At 41.2% G+C, this 18,417-nt stretch overlaps 2 protein-coding genes across 2 annotated transcripts in view; both read left to right on the forward strand.

Annotated features, from left to right (window-relative positions):
• Window positions 1-18,417, forward strand: part of LOC128814568 (uncharacterized) — a 79,782-nt gene that overhangs the window by 39,622 nt on the left and 21,743 nt on the right. The window lies entirely within an intron of this gene.
• Window positions 14,705-18,417, forward strand: part of AFF2 (ALF transcription elongation factor 2) — a 359,389-nt gene continuing 355,676 nt past the window's right edge. Inside the window, exon 1 of the mRNA XM_053989974.1 lies at window positions 14,705-14,782. The gene's annotated coding sequence lies outside the window, so the exon portion shown is untranslated. The remainder of the gene's footprint in view (window positions 14,783-18,417) is intronic.

The raw sequence follows: 18,417 nt of genomic DNA on the forward strand, positions 1-18,417 counted from the left end.
ATCTCCAATTTTTCCAGAGCCCTCCTGGAATTTAGTTTTTTCTTTTGCAGCAGCAGTAGCAGAAGTACTTGCACAGGTTAGTCTACAGACCAAGACATGTTAAGATCCAGGCAAGCAATTATTTTTGAACACAAAATGTAAATTTTCTTAAGGCAATGAGATGCTCAAAGACTGGCCTCAACCTGCCATTAGATCATTTTTGGGTGGTTTCTAATTTTTACTTACTGCAGAAAGCAAGCACAATTTACATTAAGATTCCATATTATATTTCCTATTATATTTCCTTTTCTGTCCTTTCTGGTAATTAGTGCATCCAACTAAATCTTCCAAATTTTTTCTTTCTTTTTACCTTTTTTAAAATTTTTCTTTACTATTTTTAACTTCTTCCACTCTGAAATATTGATATGATTTCCAACATCACTGGATCATTATTTTGACAAAATCTGTGTGCAGATATAAAGTACTGTTCTGAAGGTTCTGAAGGTCTGATATAAAGTGCTGAAGGTCTGAATCAGTGGAAAACTCTGTTCCAGTCCAAGGTCCAAGGACTGAGATGAAATGTTTTCCCCAGGGCCCGAAGCCTCTCAGTGATGGGTCAGTTCTAGAGATGAGTCACTGGGGTTGAGCAAGGTCTGACCAAAGTACAGCCAAATCATGCTGCTGATGCAAAAGTGTGTAGGGAGTGATGACAATTTGGGTTAAGAAATGAAGAATGAACTATTCTCTAATCCAATTTTATTCCCAAAGAGCAACACTAAATATAAACCAAAAACTTTCTCAAGAGGTTTATTCTGCTGTTCCTATCCAAAACAAAGTAGATATGTTGCTACTGAATAAACTTCTCTTTTTCCTACATTCTCCAGTGCAGTTTTTGTTTCCCAATCAATACACCCCTTGTTCAGAAAAAGTATAATTTCTTCAGGGGTTCTTCACAGTTGTTTTGTTCCTTATCATCTATGGAGCACAGTCCTACTTGAAAGAGGTAAAAAGGTCCTCTGCAAGACAGTGGGGTGCATTCCTGCAGTTTCCCCTCTGTCATCATGCACAATTTATGAAGGCCTGGGTTTTCTGCAGACTGATGTGATGGAATATGGAATATGGGCAGGTTTTCAAAGTATTCAGGAAAGTCAGTGCCCATGGCCCCCAGCCTTAAAGGCACCTGTTGATAACCCACATTGACTGCACCAAGTGGGGAAATGGGGAGAGGGCAGAAGGCCTGAGCTCTGCTCCCTACTGATCTCAAAACTCCATTAAAAGTCTAAAATCAAATTGAATGCACTTTCCTTCTATATTCAAATTGTTGTCCACTTGGAATGCAATACCAGTGGATTGGTTGCCACTGAAAGCTTTCCTTTTACCCAAAGGTCTTGTTAAAGGTCAAAATGCTTGTCTTATGGATCAGAACTCTTGGAGGCAGATACTCCTCAAAGCATACTTACACACCACTGGTAGGAGCACAGCTCAGGGGACTCCAGAAGAGCTTCCCTGACCATCCAGATGGGTGGAGAGAAGAGGGTGGGATGTGGATTTTAAAGAGGAGGGATATTTGAGTCACACTCAGGCCTCTGTCAGAGAAACAATGCTTTCCCTGGAGATTTAGAGAGATGAATTAAATTCTCTGAATTCCTTACTTCATTTGAAGACTACTTCCTGATAGTCTATTTTGGCTTTAAAGAGTGAATCTGTACAATTAATTCTGCTGTACTATTTTTTGTTGTTCTATTGTCACTAGTGTAGCTTTAAAAATCTAGCCCTGCAATAAATAACAGCTCAGTAAGCCCTGAGCTCCCTGTCAGTGAATCTCTTTTAGTGCCATCTCATTCATTTCTAAGGCTCCAGTTTCTCATTGTGGCTTATTATTGCATTTAACTGTTCTGAAAGATGATGTCGGTAATTGTACTGGTCCCTTACATAACTATAGATTCTTTTTAATTTCTTAATAATAATGAAATTGCCATAGATGCCTTATAATGTTTTACTTCAGAAATAAACATTTAAGCAGAAGGTCACACAAAGTAATCCTGGGTTGCCCTGTGGCAACAATTATAATTAAAATATAACTGTTTGATTATATAATTGAAATTTCTTCCATTTGATTAGCTTGGATCCTTTCCATGGCCGTACCCCTGTTTTTGAAGAACTTAGCCTTTGTACACTGTGCTGCAGAAAATTTATCGCAGTCATGGGCTGAAAAATACCTGCCTGTTTCAACCCACAGGTACAGAAAACACTTGAATGTAAGAAGAATTGAATAAAATCTGGTTTGTGTGTAATTAGATGGCTGCACAGCTGTGCTCGAAATGCAGAGCCAGTTCTTTAAAAAACCCAAAAAGGTGAAGAGCAGAGCTTGGTTCTCTCCACTCCACCGATGACCGGTCCAGCAACACAGTCAGGGAGTTATGCTCACCCTTGCTCATGGGTGTTTTTTACTCCTGTGTATATTTATCATCAATAGAGGTCTAGAAATAACCCTCAGAGTTCACCTCATCCATTACTTTGCCCAAATGGCAGAAAATATGGGCTGCCTGGACTTCTTTCAGATCTGCCCCGAGAACACTGGTGTGACGTAGGATGGCACGGCATGGCATGGATGTTCCCTGTAAGAGAGCCAGAGAGAAGCATCTGCTTTCTGCACTCCAGGGAGCTTTAGGGAATGGAGAAACACAAATTTATTCACCTCTGGGAAGAATGAGGCCTTGCTGGCAGTGGAGAGCTTTCCCAGTGGAGCCTGAATGGACATTACATTCCCCCTCAACAGTTGTGTGGTGAAAGCATGCAAGGTTTAGATTTAGGGGCCTGAATCTACTGAATATAACTCACCCCAAATCATCCCTGAGAGAAGCACCAATGAGCAATTGGTGCTTTTTTACCACAGTACAAGTGAGCTCAGAAACTGTGAAAGGACACAGCATACAGAGAGTCACTGATTATTTAATTTACACAGTTTGCAATCAAATCAGGTTTATCTGGTAGTAAAAACATAGAGCAGCTCTAAATATTGCTAGAAATGCACAGAATGAATAAAAGAAAGTTGACAATATAATTACAGCTTCTCTTTATGATTCCATCAACATTATTTAAGTGCATATGAACCTGTGCTTTTACAAAAAAAAGCTTTATAAAAATCCCAAATTGTATTGAAATTTAGAAGGAAAAGAGAAGAAAAGTCAAATTCTATGTTTTGATCATTTTATAGTGAATACAGACAGTCTTATCATAGTGCACTGCATACAAAGCATGACAATTAAAGCATTGGTAAATGATTTCTTCATTTAGTGCCAATCATGTAAACAGAAAAGCTGGAACTTAACAAATTAAGTAAAGAACTGTGGAACAAATTTCAATTCAGGTTGAAAGCTAATGAACTGAAATGTCAAGTCAATCATTTAAAAAAATTAGAATTCAATAGTTTAAAATCATTTAATCATTTTTATCATTATTTTCTGACAAGGAAGGAGCAAAGGGTCAAAATATAAAACTGCAAGCATATTTTGGCTAATGTGAATATTGGAATGAATGGTTTAGTTGCATTTCACCTGGAGTACATTAGTAACTTTCACAATGATTATTTTTCTTGCTTTCAAGGAAATTAAATAATCAACCAGCCAAGACAGTTCTAAAATAAGCAATTGACCCGTCACAATATAGAAGGATTGATTATTCTATAGTCTTCATTTCACTTCACTAAATACACACCAGAGCAGAGGTGTCTAAAGGTTAGCTCAGATGTTTTGAGCCCCAGCCTCAAGGCTGTGAGCACATTCAGCTCCCAGTGAACTTTATAAAAGTGAACCAGAGCTGCTGAAGCACCAGCCCTTACTCACCTGCAGACAGTGGGCACTACATGGCACAGCTGTGCCCTGTGGGGTGGGACAGGAAGAATGTGTCAGGAGCCCACAGGTCCTTTGCTTTGGAAACACAAATATTCACAGCCTTGCTAGGAAGTACAGAAATGCTAAACTGCTGCAAGAGTCACCAGATTGCTTGTTTTGTGGTTACTATTTTGTAATTATGAGAGGTGATTAATGGAGGAATGAAAGGGTTGGCTGATCTTCAGTGCAGAGTATGGAAGGAAAACCACATCAGCAGGCTGGGCAGTTCTCAGGTGCTGATGGCTTCCTGGTGTTCCACTCCATAAGAGATGAAGCTCTATTTTTAGAGAGGACATTGATACTGCAAAACTTCTGGAAGTTTATTTGTGCTTTGCCAAATCATGGGGGTAATATATTCTTGGTAGGTGCCTGCACAAGAAGAGAGGGTCAGCCACAGAGAGATGTGCTTGGTCTGTGCTCTGCGTGCAGAACATCCAGGGAATTCAGAGAGCTCTGTGAGGGGCAGCTGAGCTTGTTAGAGCTCTCTGTGTCCTCCAGTATTTAGAGAACAAACACTAGAGAACATTAAAACTGTGCTTTGGTTTTGTTCTGTGTGGGTTTTTTTCAGGAAAAAGAAAATGAGATTGTTTCCTAAGTAATATGATTTCTGGCTGCAGTGCTTAATGCTGGTGGTGATACGGGGTTTTGTTAATAGTGGACAGAAGAGAAAACAGCATGTTTGCTTCCTGGGTACTGTATGATATAATTAAGGATACAACCACACAGAATAATTGTCTTTAAAGATGATTGGGTAAAGCCAGACTGGTAGCATCAGTACCCCAGCACAGGAAGGCAGAAATGACTACCTGAGACAGCAAATAAGATGAACAATCTGAGAAAGTCTATCAGATACCATTCCACGTGACATCCTCCACCCCAAGACGGTCTCCAGTGTCACAGATGAAAATTAAATTCTATTGTACAAACCCACACTGACCAGTAGTCCCAGAACAGCTTGTATTTGTCTTGCTGTGGTCAGTTTTGGTAATTCGTGTATCCTCCACAAATGCTTGTGCTATGTGACAGCTTACAGACTGCACCCAAGAATGACAGGAATTACAGATGGAAAGGAACTGTTAACCTTGCCCCCACAGGACTGCTCTCCACTTCATATTTTAATGCAATGTGCAGTTGGCCAATTCCAGATGATCCGATATGAATGTTACTGTCACTTTCCCTCTTAGTCAGAAGAGCTCATCAATGACAATGGGATAGATTATGTTGCTGCCAATTGCAGCAGCAACAGGAGAAATGCCTGCTGAAAATCTGCACCACGACTCTGTAGGTTCTTTTCAAGGAAAACGACTTAATTACAGGGCTAGAAAATTACCATGCAATAATTAATATGCTCAGTATTTACACTTAGGAAAATGATTGTGATGCATAAAATGCAGTATTAAATTGGAATTAGCTACACTTATTTCAGTTACTAATATAGCGCCCTCCACACCACCTCTTGTGCGACCTCTCCAACATCTGTTTGAAAAAATGAAACCAAATCAGCCCACAGTTCCTGCATGATCTAATTGTAAATCTCCAGTAACTTCTTGGGCTCTATCCAAAACAACATGAGTTTCAATTTTTTCCAGTTTTTCCTTATGCTGGGAAGTCAACCACCCATGTTATTACTGAGAAACATGACCCTATGTTATGTTCCCTCACTGAGGTCCTTGAGTCAATAATCCCAGCAGTGCTCGGCGTTTTTAGAAGTCCTGTTCTCTTCTTTCAACATGCCTTACTCTCGACACAGTGCCAAATGTTACAACAAGTTTTTAGAGGTGCCAGAGTTATGATAATTAATGCTAAGAGAGTCGTAGAAAGGTTGTAAAAGCTCATACCTCAAAGTTTCAAACACTTTCCCACTCTTAGAGATTAAGATGAACCCATGGGGGGGCAGGGGGAGGGGCTAAATTATTCTTTTTTTGCCAAAAGTGAGATTTCTTATGCCTTTATCCAAGGGATCTGGTTCTGGCTGCTATCAGAGACAGGAAACAGGTCTAGGTGGACTCTAGCTCTGATCTCATCTGGCAATTCAGATGCTGGGAAATAAAAAAAAGTGGGAACAGGCTTGTTCTGACCCTAGCTCGTGGTTTTTATTCACTCTAGCACAGAAATGGCAGCAGCTGGTTCCACAGAAAGGAAAGGCAAGGCTGTACCAGGTCACTGAGATTTCCAACCCAAAACTTTCAGTTTCACTTCAAAGTGTGCAGACCAGTACTTCTGAATTCCCCTTTTAGCCACATGTTTTGCATGTTTAAAAGGTTTTGCTCAGAAGACAGCAACCAGAAGTAATTCCATGAGAAAACAAACCCTGACTGCATTTTGCACAAGTCAGGATCCTGTACCCCTTCTCCTCACCTGTAGCTGTGATGCTCTTACTCTAAAGCCCCCAGACTCTGCCAGCACAGGGGTTTGAGAAATAGTCTCTCATCAGGAGTTTGCTGCCTTCAAAAATGGGCTTAACATACATTTCACGTTTGGGTTTACCTTTTGTGCCTGTCTTGCCCTTCATCAAGCCCCAGAGCAGGTCCTGGTGATGATGCTGCCCTTCTCGAGGCCTTTTCCAATAAGAAAGTGCCCAACATGTTGTACCAGCCTTGGGCAGCATCAGTGTGGAGGGACACTCCATCATAGGCTGAGGGGGGTTAATCTGTTTGGAAGACTTTCATTTTATTACAGGGTGAGTTCCAACAGTTTTTCAGCATTGAGAAAGAGGTTGTGACCCTCTGACAAAATTTTGGCTGCAAAATGAAATTTCCTCTCTGTGCAGGAAACCACTGGAGAGAATATTTCTATAATACTTCCATTCAAATAAATCCAGGTATTCCAGTAATTGTATGGTCTCCAGTAAAAATATCAAATAAACCTGTCACAGGCTTTTCTCCCAGATGCTCAGACACAGTCTCCTTTCACTGTGTAGCAGAACTGAAATGCCAACAGACATCCAAGGGTACGCTCCTGCGGTTCAGGTTCTGTGGCTTGTCCTGGAAGGAGACAATGGTTTCACTATGCTCCAGGGGCTGCACCACAGCACTGCTCCTGCCTGCCCACTAAATGAGGTCAGAGCAGCTCTCTCTGCTAATATCTTGGGTGACACAGCCTCTGGGAGAGTGCAGCTTGAATGTGAAGCAATCAAAGCTCATCACTATATAATTTATTAACTTGCTTTGTAAGGCAAAACCAGCACGGCATAGAAGAGGTGTGCTCTGGAAGGAACATACAGCAGCCACAACGGTGTAACTGTCTAATAAAATGTTTGTGCTGTTGGAAAGGTTTGCTGCAGAGGAAGATAAAAGACAAAGATCAATAAAATGTAAAAACCTTTACTGGGAAGCCTTCTGTCTTAAGAGGAGACAGGTCTGCTTAGCCAGGTTGCGGAGGGCACGTGTTCTCGTGGCTGCCTTCATACTGAGCCTCAGATCTGGCTGTCTTTGCTCCATTCAGGTCCACAAAATCTTGTCTTCACCCATGCCAAGGTCTTTCAGTGTCACACCCGATAGAGCACTCTTTGATAGAGAAACATTTAACTGACTGTTGGTCATTTACTTCAATTTGCCTCCACAGCAGACCTCTCCACTCACCACTCAAATGCAGAAGGGCATTTTCAGCCTTTTACATGCAGCTCACAACCTCAGCACAGCACCACAGTCTCAAGCCCCCCAAACATTTTAAACAAACCACGATGAAACACTAACACAAGTAGTAAATCTCGAAGACAGCTCAGTGATAGCATGTGCTGCTTTAGCTATGACATACAGTAGCTTAAAAAATTAGAATTAGTTAGGAATAGAAGATTTCTCACACTGCCAGACTGTATCATTTATCTTACATAATTTACTATATCATTTTCTCTTATAAACAGCTCAGAAGCCAAGACTCGGTTAAAAACAAAACAAAACAAAAACCAGAAATGGATTTAATATTTAACTGTTCCCTGGGGACCAAACTCATTCCTGATAGAAGAGAATGAGTTTGACCTACTCTGGGCAGTTCCCATCAGCTTTAATAAACTTTCCTCAGGGCTGGGCTCCACCCAATCTGTTTTTCAGCTCCTCTCTGGATGACATCCTGTTAAAATTAGAGTACCTTGACCTCCACTGGCAAGAGACAAAAGCCCAGTGTATTTTTCTTACTAATTGGCATAGCCGTAATGACATTCATTTCAATGCAAGCACTTTGGAAATATGAATTGACGGGTGGCAAAGTTCATTGATTAGCACTTGCATACAGGCACCTTTCCTCCTGGCACAGGTTTTGCACATAATCACTCAGTGGTAACCAGCACTTACTTATCAAAGAGAAATCCAGAAACATATGGCTGAACATCTACATGCAGGAAACATTTATCCAACCACATACTTGAGCATTAATTTTACATACAGGAAGAGGGATTCCCCTTTTGATGGTGATAGTTCCTGTAACAAAGAGATGGAATGGTCGGAACAGTTTATACTATTTATTATTATGAAATGGGCAGGAGAAATTGAGTGACCTTCTGGGTTAATAAGAATTTTGAGCAATGGTTTCATTGAGATATAATTCAGTGTTCTGGAGGCATAAGTCTTACACCTTAATTAATAATATATAGATATTTTAAAATAACATTTTAGGAGTATTAAATCTATTATCACAATAAGACACTTCAGTGTGTGAACCAGTGTGAATTAATTCACACCTAGTTGTATGGATGGCTCTTAGCCCTTTGGCCCCATACTTGACAATATGTTAGGCTTGAATTAATGCACTGTAATTCACAGCTTGTCATGTCTTTCTGCTGAAGCATATCCCTGAAGTGGCTTCACCAATATATAGGCTGGCTTCACACTTCTTCATAGAAGAATGGCTTCAGCTCCTCCCAGTCACAGCTACTCCCCAAAGCTGTGACCTCTGAGACAGGCGTCACACGTCCCGCTGCCATCAGCTGCTGCTCCCCATTCACAGAACTGCTGCTGCTGCCTCAACAGCCTCGCTGCTCAGGAGCAGGGCTTCCTGCAAAAAAACCAACAGATTACATTCAGCTTCCTTGCTTCCAACATGGATAGGCTGCTTGGAAAACTACAGACTCATTGAGACTGTACCTGGAGTGGGGCTGTGGAATGTATTGCATCAGCACAGGTCTGGCAAATCTGAGGGCTCACAGACAGGGGAGAAAAAGATTTCTCCTCCATTCATGCTGAACAGAAATAATTCTGAATAAACCAGCCAAGACAGACAGTGACTCATCCACTGCAGGAATTGCTTAAGAGAACTTCATTTTACTGTGTGGGAAACTACTACCCCTCTAATACTGCTACAGACTGCAGCATCTTGATTTATCCTCATTCTAGAAGCACAAGTGTTATTTTTTGCATCCACCTGAATGGTGGCCTCACATAACCTGCTTAGTGTTTTGCTTATTCATTTGTTTGGTCAGCTGGCTGCTTGTGTTTCAGATGCTGTTGATTCCATTTGACATTCCCAATTTGGAGCTTTATATGGAAATAGCAGAGTTGCTCCTGCACTCCAAAAGAGTAGAAAAGGCCCAGTTTTGTAGTAAGTCCTCAGAAAAACAGCTGAGGCAGTGAAGTTTGAGAAGGAAAAAAAAAGACAGAAAGGAAACATGTAAAAGCAAAGAGCTTGATAGGTGTGGTGATAAATCTGAATAAATAAATGAGAGTTGCTGCAAGACACGGAGGTAGCAGTTTTGCTGAGCTATGTTGGAAGAAAGCCCTGATTGTGTGCCAAAGCAAGAGAGCAGCTGTGAAATGCTGGGTGTGGGTACCCAGCAGTAATCTGGTTTAACACTGTACATAATGATATAATGCAGTGTCCAGTGCTAAAGCTCACTAAGTAGGTGCCACACAGGCATAAAATATGCATAACCTGTTTCTTCCCTTCTGCAATAATCCACATGAAGACAGTATTCATTCTTCTGTCCATCTTGGGAACCATGGGAAAATAAGGCTGAAGTCTTGGCGTGATCAGATCCTCTCTCCACACCAGGTCACAGGGCTGTCTTCTTTCCTGGTTTCCTCAATATTTCCATCTCATGGATCACCAGAGCTACCCTTCAGTAACAGAGTGAAGATAGCTAGAAAGCTGTAAAATACAACTACAACAACAGAGTTTATTGAGTTGCAAAATCTACAGAAATACACATTTTACCAGGAAAAAAAAAAAAAATCACAGTGGATCTATTCAAATATAAGGGCATTCCCAAGGTTTTCACCTCTGCTTTTTGTTGTTTTCCAGTTGTTAAAATCTGTTTTCAAATAAAATAATTTATCGGCACCTTAATATAGATGGTTTTATTTTTCCTCAGCTGCCATTGATGTCACCTGTTCAGAAAATAAAGACCTATTTTGTTAACAAAATTAAGTACATATTTAGAAAGATGGTATCAGGCATTTTGCTTTGAAAATGTTGTCAACATTGTTTTTGTTTCAAGGCACACCTCTGCTAATGCAGCATGCATATACAAAAGCTGGTAAGTGACTATATACATCATGTCTGAATATATATACAAGTTCAATATTTCTATTTACAGGGTAAAGTAATGGAGTCAGTCTGATCTGAGAGAGGTTCTGCATGTAATTTCAGGGAATCTATGTTTAATTTAATAGGTCATGTATCTGTCTCAAGTGGGGATTACAGTATCTGGTTTAAAGTGATCTACAGTATCAGGCTTATTATGTAGCTTTTATTTTTAGCAAGGAATGGATTTAACAGTTGACAGTCCTACTTAAGTATGAAATACATCAAATTTACAACCCAGGCCAGCCTGCTGGCTGTATTACACACACCAGCTTACAAACAACCTTGGGACTTCCACTCGCTGGGTAGTTAGGGGCAGTGGGAAGTGGCAGGCTGGAGGCATAAAACCATCATGATCCTGCAGCAACCTGGGCTGATCTATGGAGCAGTATTGTTGGGGAGGTTGTAAAGCCGATTGGAGGACGGGTTGATCACTGCACTGGGAAAAGTTATGGAGCAAAACAGGGCAGAGGGAATCCAGAGTGAAAAATAGTTCATGCTTGAATGCCTTGAAAAAGTGTATCGTGCATTCTGCTTTATGCCTGATACAGCCAGAGCTGGGCTGCAGTGAAGAAGAGAAAAACAAACAAGCAATAAAGAAATAACATAGGCATAAGACTTCTGAGGGCTGAAGAGGAACATAAAAATGGTTGCAAGGCATATCAGGGCAGAGTGAGAGTTTTCATGTGATACTGTTCTCAGTTGCAATGTTTAAATGATCTGGATACAGCAAGAGATCAAAAGATTATAATATTTCCTGTGATGACTGGCCACTCCCTGGATCTCTCCTTGTCTGTACCTGTCTATTCTTCATTACATCCATCAATGCAGCTGGTTTCCAGCTAGAAACCAGTAGCAGGAAGCTGAGTGCTGGTACAGTTTTAGCATAATGAGATGACTTTCATTTTGCTTGTGTAATAAGAGTGGTAAAACAGAGGTAAATCATAAAGTGCTCATCTGTATTCTAATTAACTCAACTTTTGCTTCTGGCCTGGTCTGAAGGTTTTGTTGGCACAGGAATGAATCCTCTCAGGTGCAGAGAGGACTGTAATATCTAGTCATCATAATTGTACCAGTGAAAGCTGCTATATAAACAGAATTATTCTGCTAAAATTGCACTTCTTTGAGGAAGCTTATCCTATTCTACTTCTGCAAGTGGCTTCAATGGAGTGATATGAAACTTTCCTTGTGTGGCCTGGCCACATGAAGACTGCTGTGGCAAGACTGAGAAAGTCTAGCTTGCCTGTATGAGCAAAAGGCTTCTACAGCAGACATCACTTTGGTCACTAGGATAAAGTTTAGGATTTTTTTCCCCTTTATTTTAATTCATTTATATCTAGCTGAAAAATCAATATCTCATTATGAGAAATAGAACCATAAAATTTCTAATAAATCCATTTTCAAGTGCAAGTTCCACTCCTGAAAAAGACTCTGTAACAGTCATCACACAGTTCCATGTCTATGACTGAACAAATATTCTTCATTTGCAATTAAAATCCAGCTTTTCTAGTTGCCAGCTGTAGCAGCTCTCTACCCAGCCCAGCCAGGGTCAACCTTCTTCACACATCCTTTCCAGCCACCAGGACTTTCCAAGCAGCGTTCTGCCTTGCCTGAAATGGATTTTCACACAGATGCACTGAAACAGAGAGAATGGATGGGGCATAATTTCAGCTTCCACATCAGTTCTGTACAAAAGGGAGTAAAGCTGGTTCAGGTGCTTCACTTCTTTGGCTTGTAAGATTTATTCACTTACATACTTACGCAGGCCCACTCTCTCCTTGGCATTGACTCTCTGGGATACCACAGACAAGGTGGCCTGACTATTTCCATGGGGTGCTCATTTTGACAGAGTCAGTAACAGGAACAGCTGAAATCTGTCTTTAGCCTTCTTCTTGTGCTCTCTGAAAGGATACAGCCCTAAACTAAACTCCAGTTTCCCAGGCAAGGGGCTATATGGGTGGCAGGAGGACACTGCCAAGCAGATGATGTCCAGGAAAGTTTAATTGGCTCCCCACAGGTCCTATACTTCTAATATCGCTTTTGTAATAAATCCAAAATGTCACTTGTTAAATAACCCAAGACCTTTCTTGTAATCACACAGGATTACATTAGAACATTAAATCAGACATAATTGGACTGTCCCATTTAGACATAATTTTAAGGTAAAAATTAAAAAAAAAATAATCAGACAGTAGTGTATTATATGTAATGGGAAATTTATTGCAGTTCCAAAAATATCTTCACTGAAAGCATAAAAGAATTTATGGGCTAATTTTTTTTCCTGAATATAAAAAGAACTAACTAGAGTATTTTAATCTGCAGCCACTGAAGTAAGCACTCCTGACACAAAGGGTTTGCTTTTACTAACAGCAATTAGATCTTTAGTCACCTGTAGAAGATAATATTCAAATGTTCTGTTCTTCACTGGTCTTAACTCTTTACCTTACACTTTCCACTTGTTCTTGAAATAGCATCAACATTACAGAATCACAGAGTGGCCTAGGTTGTAGATCTTTGAGATCTAACACCTGCTCATCAACTAAACCACGGCACTGAGTGCCATGTCCAGTCTTTTTTTTTGAGCACGCCCAGGGACAGTGACTCCACCACCTCCCTGGGCAGATGATTCTTTGGCTTGGATATTTTGACATATTAGCAACTTCACAACTGATTTCTCAAATGAAGGGCTTAGAATTAAACTGAAGCCTGCTGAACTAAGATGTGTGAAAATATAAATTTCCTTTCTGTGAAGTTTATTGTTTTTTAAAGTCAAATACATTCACTATTAGACTTCTCTGCTGCAAAGGAGGTTGAGAACAGGCAGAACTACTAACAGCATTGCCACTTTCCTGGAAATTGATGTTGTGTAGGTGTGTTCAGAGAAGTTTCTTACAGCGATATCCCACCCGAGCAAGGGAGGAGGATGATTAGGCGATAGGGAACTCCCCGGCCAGACAGACATTGCGCCTCCAGGGCAGCCGCGACACCCGCGCGTGTGCACAGGATGTGGGCGAGCCCAGAAGCGCTGGCGGGATGTCCGGGGCCGTGTCGCGGCAGCGGTGGCTCCCAGCAGGACTGTCCCCGTGCGGCACCGCTCCCCGCCGAGCAGGAGAGAGGGCTCACCCTCCTTAACAGGGGGTGTTCGTGTCCTGCTGGGTAATGCCTTCTCACAGCTGTTAAACTAATCCTTGTGCAGGAGGTTTGGCTTAAGATCTGATGAAAATTAAACATGAGCTTGACGTTTTTGTACACCGGCCAGTCTTTGCCTTCAAGCAGTTTTGTGCTAATGTGGCTCTCAGAGAAAATTTGTGCTTCAGGGAGAGTACTGACACTTGAGTATTTTTCTCATGCTTTCTCTTTTTGGTGTGCTTTGCATAAGTTTTAAATGAGGTGGTTTGGAACGTATGGATGTACTTTCATCTGTGCTTTATAGTCTGAAGGTTACTAAATGCATACACTTCATATTTATATCACAAATAAATCTAATAACCTTGTGTTATTATCACTTACTGCAGCTTGACATAAATCAGGAGCCAAACGAAAGGGAGGACAGAATTTTTAGTGTTTAACTAGGTTGCTTCACGTTGCTTGACATTCTCCATGACTTTATTTAAAAGCTTCCCTCCAGCTTTGACAGGCAGCAGTTTAATATACACGTGCACACACACATATGTATGTATGTATTCATTTGAATTTGGGCTCTTTCCCTCCAGTCTCTGGCAATTATGATTTGTGTCTGAAGAGATGAACTGTCTAAAAAATAATAAATAAGAGGCCATGAGAATTGAAAGCCAGTGTTCAGGTTCATCTAGAAAGAAATGAAGCAAATCAAGTTCAGGTTTATAAAGGGAAGCAAATTACCCTGGAGTCTCCACACACTGGACTAACTTGACATATCTAATTTTTTTTTTTGCAGGTTCCTGCCCTTCTAAAGAAAATTGCACCACTTTTATTACAGCCACCTGGGGAGGTGACAACGAGGTTATCAGGCAGTCTAGAACTGCTGCAACAGCTCCTTAAATACACTCAGCCAGGAAGGGCTCCTCGAGCTAATGACACCTCCCTGTACCCACAAATGAAAGCCGTGACCTATCCCATCAGTGACTGAAAGCCTCGGCCTTTCACAGGTGTGAGAGGGAGGGGGAGGAGTGCTTCCAGAGGAGATAAAGGAAGAAGAGGTGGCTGGAAGCCAGGAGAAGCTGTGGGTCCCTGGGATGTGCCTCCCAAGCGGCGGTGCCTGTGACCAGCGCTGCCTGCCCCGCCGGGCTGCGCTCCCGGCGCTGCGGCTGCTGCCCTGGTATGCCGGGAATGCCGTGTTCCCAGAGGGGTGCACAGGAGATGACTCAACACCGCTCCGATCATGATCCTACAAGCAGCTTAGAGATTTGGTCTTGATGGTGAGCTGATGATTATTTTATCTCTTACCAAACTGCATAATTCACAGCAGTCTAATGTTTGCATGTTTTCCTTGTAAGCCACTCTTGCTATTTCATTAGTAGCTGTGCTAAAAGAGAAAAATGCCTTTCCCCCCACAAAACTATTTACTCTCTTTCATGCAGACTACTCCCAGCCTTTCTACCTCTCCACAGAACCCCGAGCCCTCTTGAACGGTTGTATTTCTGTAATCACTAAACAATCCATTTCAGCTGGATGCAGAAAACCATCTTTGATTTAAATTCCCCCTGAAGTGACTTAACTAGGCTCCCAGTTGAGAAAACACTTTGGGAGGTGTCTGGAGTGGTTTTCTGAACTCGGCCACCCAGATGAGAAAGCCAAATTTAAAGATGTTTGTGAGTGTGCTCCATATGCCCTCACAAGCCCATAGTCACCAGCTGCAGTGAGGGGTTGATTGCCAGCCTCTGGATGTGTGTATCTATCTCTACTGGGCACTCTGAAGCTCTGCAGCATGTCCCCCACTGCCTGCTGAGGTTTTGACCTTGCTTTTGCCAAGAATTTGACTGAAGTATATAAACTATTGATGCAGCAGCTCTTTGCACAGATATCTGGAGTGAAATGAAGATTCTGGTTATTTAAGGGTTTGATTGTGATACAGATTTTTGTGGGTGTTTTCAAGTTGTGACCTAAGGTGTTACCTGAAGTGATGCAAATATGGCCACTCAGGCATTGACCCGCTTACCTTGCCTCAAGGAGAGGAAAGGACAAGGTATGAACCTGTGTGTTCTCAGGCTGTCCAGGCTGCACTGTCACACTTCTCCTACCTTCAGTTAGTGATGCTGATAATATCATGGCACCTTCTGTGAGCGTCCACACTGATAAATAGCACTTGGTAGTTATTTTGGTAATATTTACCAGCATCCAAGGCCAGGTAATACTCAGCAGCAATGTCCCTGTCCTGCCACATGCACTTTGGTCTAAGGGTGGGGGGTTTGCTTTAGTTGTTGGCTGTTTTGGCAGTTCTGCAGCACAAGCAATAATAGTTCACAATTTTACATCTGAATGCAGGCTCAGAATCTGCCAGCTGAAGTACAGGTGACAGGGCCTGTACAAAAGGAGGAATGGTGAAGAAGCATGGCCACCAACTTGTGCTTGGCAATACAGTTCTGGTAGAGCCAGGCTTTGAGCACAACTTTTGGATCACAGTTGTTTTGATGCAGTTTTCAGACTCTCAAAATGCGCTAGGACAATGCATATTTTGTGGGCAAAACTGTATTTTTCTGAGCCTGCCTGGATTTTAGATGTTAAGGTCACTTTTAAAAATCATGTGAAAACTCTCAGCCAACTTATCCAAAGGTAATTTAATCTGCTTATATGAGCATAGATGTAGAAATACTTTTTCTGAAGGAGAGTGGTAGTGTCCAGGCAGAACTAGCAGTTTCAAACAACCTTAAGTATCTCAGGATAGTCCTCAAAATTCTGTCTCCATTGAGGATTGGAAACTGCCTTTAGTTCGGGGCTTGTGTCTTGGCGAGCCATGGGGTTTGCTGTTGAGCCCAGTTGAAGTCTGCAGTTTGAAGAGACTCACCCAAGTGTGCACAGTGGGCGCTGTACAGGTACAACAAGCTCAGAGGAGGGTGAGCAGGTTTGCCAGGTTAGCAAGTGGATTAACAGGGCTGTTCATTTTGGGCCTGAGCACTAGGTGCAGCAAAACAAGGACTCTTGCCTACAGAACATTGTCATTCCCACTAATGATAATCCATTATGCTGTCCTGAGGACAGGCCAAATCCTGCTCGCCCTCATCCTCTGATGAGAAACAATAACTGACATCTGAGAAAAAGCCATGGTATGTGCTGTTTTCTTAATGGGAACATAATTTGGCTGAATGACACTCAGCTGCTCCTGAAGGATTTGGAAAGCAATGCTGTGAATGTGCTGACTGCCAGGAAGGGTGGAAAGAGGAAGTTCCTTCTGAAAACTGGGCTCCTCTTTGCCACCTTCGTCAAATGGCTGACTCACATTTCATCTGGTTTTTGAGGAGTATTTCTGCATTTGCTTCTTTAAAAGTAAAACCACAAAAGTAGTAAAATACTTGTATCTCATCAGTAAGAGCCATGTTCTGTTCAATTTGCTCTTTCAACTAGTCCCTTGAACTTAGTATTTACTGTATGCCCTATGAAATGTGTTTAAATTGTTCCCTTGGTTTTGGAGGGGTCTTTGTTCTGAACATTGCATATTTTTACAGCCACAGCTTGTGCCAGTTACTCGGTGTTCCTACTTTACTCACAAATTAGACTTTCACTTTCAAATTCTTTACCAAATTGTGCAATACACATTCTTTGAGACACTGAGTTAGCATTAAAAAAAAAAAATTGGCAGTGGAAAGACTGTTATAGTTGTGTGACAAAATTCAGATTGGAAGGAAATAGCTCACAAAAGCATGAATTAAACATCTAATTAAAAGTGTTAAGTCTCATTTTAATTTTTTTTAAAACACCAAAGACAGAAAAGCAGCTGCTTTCCTGAAGAATGTGGTATGATAGGAGCCAGTTAAGTATGAACACAGAACTGATGCAGAATGCTCAAGGAAACATTTATGGAAAATGTGGGGTTTTGGGATCCTCAAAAAACATGATTTATCACAAAGTAGATGTTTTTTAGGGACTGTTTATGAAATGGGATCTGAAATAGGAGTGGCAGAATGATGTTTTTTCCTAACTTGTGGTGAACAAATATATATTTAATTAGCTTCATTCTTTTCAATTAGGGATGACACTCATGCATAATCTTACACCATGCTTCTAGTTTTGGACTAATGGGTTCATAGGGGTCTGGCATAAATATAAAAATATTAAGTAGTTACTTTGAAGGTATGTGGCTGTCTCAGGGTTGCAGTGTCCTGAAAGAAGTAGTTTGAAAATGTTGAGGAAAAAGAAGGCTTATTCTCCCAATAGAATTACAATTTGAAGCCAGAAGAAAAATTATGTAAAAACCCCTGTAATTTTAGAATAATATTTTTTAGTATTTGTTATTCTATGTCTATGTTAAATAGAACATACAGCGTGACCTAGGCTTATTATCTATTGTTCAATAATGTAACTGGACAATCTAATATTTGCTCTATGAATATAAAAATTAGAACACTAAATTGCTTGGGCCATTTTATGTGATTATGGGGAAAAAATCTCCTTGCTTAATTACAATTGTAATTCAAAATGTATTTTAAAATATTAAAAAGTTATCTGCACTTGCAAGACTCAATCTAACCAGAAAAAAAGTGTACTTGTAACCTCCCTGAGGGCTGTATTCTGTCAGGTTCAGAGAGATGAGCAGTGGAACTGTATGAAATGCAGCTCTCTCCTTGTTTCAGTTCCAAACTGCAGAAAGCCAACCAGTCCAGCCTGGACAGAGTCCAGGTGCTTCTGCAAGTTGAAAGACTAGACTTGGATATGCTCTCTAAAGTGGTTTTACACTGGAGCAACTGGAATGGAGCTCTTGATTTACACCAGTTGCTAAGAATTAAGAAATGGGCTGTTGAAATCAAAGAATCTTTCTTTTCAAGCCCACTCTGATGTAGGGATGGCCCCTGTGCAGAGTCTCCTGCTGAAATAACCAGTGCTTCTAAGGCAGCAACAC

Source organism: Vidua macroura, chromosome 14 (assembly GCF_024509145.1).
Source record: "Vidua macroura isolate BioBank_ID:100142 chromosome 14, ASM2450914v1, whole genome shotgun sequence".
In the NCBI taxonomy this organism is placed as follows: domain Eukaryota; kingdom Metazoa; phylum Chordata; class Aves; order Passeriformes; family Viduidae; genus Vidua; species Vidua macroura.